The following is a 3,017-nucleotide window of genomic DNA, read 5'->3' as shown; positions in this document are numbered from 1 at the left end:
CTCACATGTTAATGTCTTTTATATCCTCGTACATTCTACAGATGCAGAATTATTTTAAATTGCTGTCTTGCATGTGTAGGCACTGAAAGCACTGTCAAAGCATGGTAACTCATTGGCACATAGATGTTATTTTTGTACTTTTAAAGGCTTTCTGTTGTGTATATAAAGCTATTTTTGATTTCTTTTGTGCAAATCCTTTTTTTAATCTTCTTATCTTAGAATTTATGACATGAAATGTCAGTGTTCAGCAGTGAGGCTGCGATGAAAAGTGTTATGCGGGAGTTTCACGAAACTACAAGCGAGCTGAGGTTTTACGATGTTTGTCCCACCTTGCCTTGTACAGAAACTAAACTGTAGTTTTATACTTCAGCTTTTCAGCATTTAACTTTGTACAAAAGACTACACACGCGATTGTTCCGATGGCTTGACGTAGTAAATAAAACCCCTTCAAAGGCTATAGGAAAACCTCCAAAGGTCTTTCTGCAAAATATCTTTTATTTGAGTGTCTTGACTTGATGGCCAGAAGTGGGTATCCGAGACGTACAGCTGAGAGGCTCGATAGCTTTGGAAATCCACAGTGGGGCTTCCAAAGGGGGCAGTGCTGATGCATGTGGTTAAGCTCTTCTGTATGGAAAAGCTCTTCTGAACCTGAGCTGTGGTGCCTCGACATGGACAATGGTACTTTAAAGCCTGCAGTCTTGAACTTTGGCCCATGGCTTTTTGGATCAAAGCAAACTCTTTGCATAAATTTTTGTTGTTTTAAGTTTCTGTTCTCCAGTTATGTCCTGCACTTAAAATCATGAAGCTAATAGTTACCAAAGTGTGGGCTGCATTAATGCCGGGAGCACAGAATCCCTCTGACTGTAGTGTTGCTGGAAAGACAAAGCGTATTTTTTTGAATTTTATTATTGTACAGTTGAGAAACAAGGGTTCATAAATGATCTAAATTTTGAAAATGTTCAGCCAGTTGGAATATTAATCTTCACACACTTTGAATTTCTTTGCGTGTAATCATTTATAATAAGGCTGAATGTAATGGGGTTTTTTGTATTCAATAAATGTATTTCACAAAAATGTAAATCAATTTTGATCTAACATTTGCTTTAATGTATAGTAAAAGAAATCTATACAGAAACAAGGTTGTTGTCTTTATCTCACCTGGAAGAAATTATTGAAGCCTGATTTGGCAGGCTCCTCTCCTTTAAAGATGCTATTGCTGAAATGTATCTCCTTGCACCAGGACAAGATTTGCACCCGCTTGAGCGGTTCTTGAGGAGGCTGTGAAGATGATGGGGGGCTGGAGCACCTCCCCTGTGAGAACAGGCTGGGACAGTTGGGGTCGTTCAGCCCAGAGAAGAGAAGACTCTGAGGAGAACTTTTTGTGGCCTTTTGGTACTTAAAGGGGGCTACAGGAAAGCTGGGGAGGGGCTGTTCATCAGGGAGTGTAGTGACAGGGCAAGGGGTGATGGTTTTAAACTGAAGGCGGGGAGATTCAGATTAGATATTGGGAAGAAATCCCTCACTGTGAGGGTGGTGAGACCCTGGCACAGGTTGCCCAGAGAGGCTGCGGATGCCCCATCACTGCAGGTGTTCAAGGCCAGGTTGGATGGAGCTCTGATCTGGTGGAAGATGTCCCTGCCTGTGGCAGGGGGTTTGGAACTAGATAGTTTTTAAGGTCCCTTCCAACCTAAACCATGCTATGACAATATCACTGCAGGTGTTCAAGGCTGGGTTGGATGGAGCTCTGATCTGGTGGAAGATGTCCCTGCCTGTGGCAGGGGGTTTGGAACTAGATAGTTTTTAAGGTCCCTTCCAACCTAAACCATGCTATGACAATGATTTTATATCTTCTCTGACGTTGGTTTAGTTTTATGTGTCAGTTGTTTGGGTTTTTTTCCTCTGAACTATCTTAGTGGTTAAAAACATCAAAAGTTTCCAAGTCATGCCTAAAAGCAGGAAGTTTCTTGTGTCAAGTTTTGTTGGGTTTATTGGATGCATTTTCTCCGAATACTTCAACTGCCTTGTGATTTTTATGTAAATACACCAGTCAGTTTTAATTATGAGGGTCAGGAGGTGGTTTTAAGATGAGTGACTCCCAAGCATAAACTTTTTTTTATAATGTAAATTCTGTTGAAGACTTACAAAAGGATAGTGTGCTCCTTTTGATGGTATATATGCATTACTTGCTACTTTGGAACTGCACAGATGGAATGGAAATGCACTCAGCATCCTTCACATACTATGTTTACATCTCTTCACTACAACCCAGCGTAGTCCTCAACAGAGAAGAAATGGCTGAGCTGTTTCCTGGCTAATTCAGACCAGTCTGGCTGTAGCTGATACAAGATTCCAGTTCTTTCTGCAACAGAGGGAAAGGCTGCAAGACAATACTAAAAGGTAAATAAAATGTCCTGCTTACTCCGGTGCTATTGGATTAACGCCACAGCTGATGAGGGCTCTAAATCCTGTCCAGAGGTGCTCATGGAAACCAGAAACTGTCTGACTGGGTAAAAGGCGACTGAATAACGTGTTCAGGCATAAACCTTCCAGGTGCTTAAGGTTATGTCCTGACCATTGTAATCTAAAAATAGGACTAAGTCTTAATTTGATTGCTTACAGCATAATTCCTACAGCCCGGTGTATTGGTTCCTCTTGGCTTGTCTAACCAAGACGAACTGAGGGAGACGCACTAACCGTGTTCTTGGACCTGGGCAGGCTGCTTAAAGTATCTGTGTTCTTTCTGCATTATCCTGTTACAAGGCACATGACATAGCAAGATCTGTGAGTGTCTGGCTTTAGATGAGCCACCACTAAGATGGACTTAAAAATAACTCTGTTGGAGGCCAGTGCTTAATCTGGCGAAGTGACGCCCCTGGCAGTCAGCAAGCTGGTTGCGGTGAGGTTTATTAGCTCTGTGGCTGTTTCAGAGAGAGGGTGGCTCGTGACCACTTGGGTAGATCTAATTATTCCTGTTACCAAATCAGAAAGTTGACTATAATGGAGTAACTTCGACTGAG

The sequence above is a fragment of the Buceros rhinoceros genome, unplaced genomic scaffold (genome assembly GCF_000710305.1).
Source record: "Buceros rhinoceros silvestris isolate BGI_N320 unplaced genomic scaffold, ASM71030v1 scaffold15943, whole genome shotgun sequence".
NCBI classification, from domain to species: Eukaryota; Metazoa; Chordata; class Aves; order Bucerotiformes; family Bucerotidae; genus Buceros; species Buceros rhinoceros.
Note: the sequence above shows the minus strand (reverse complement) of the source record.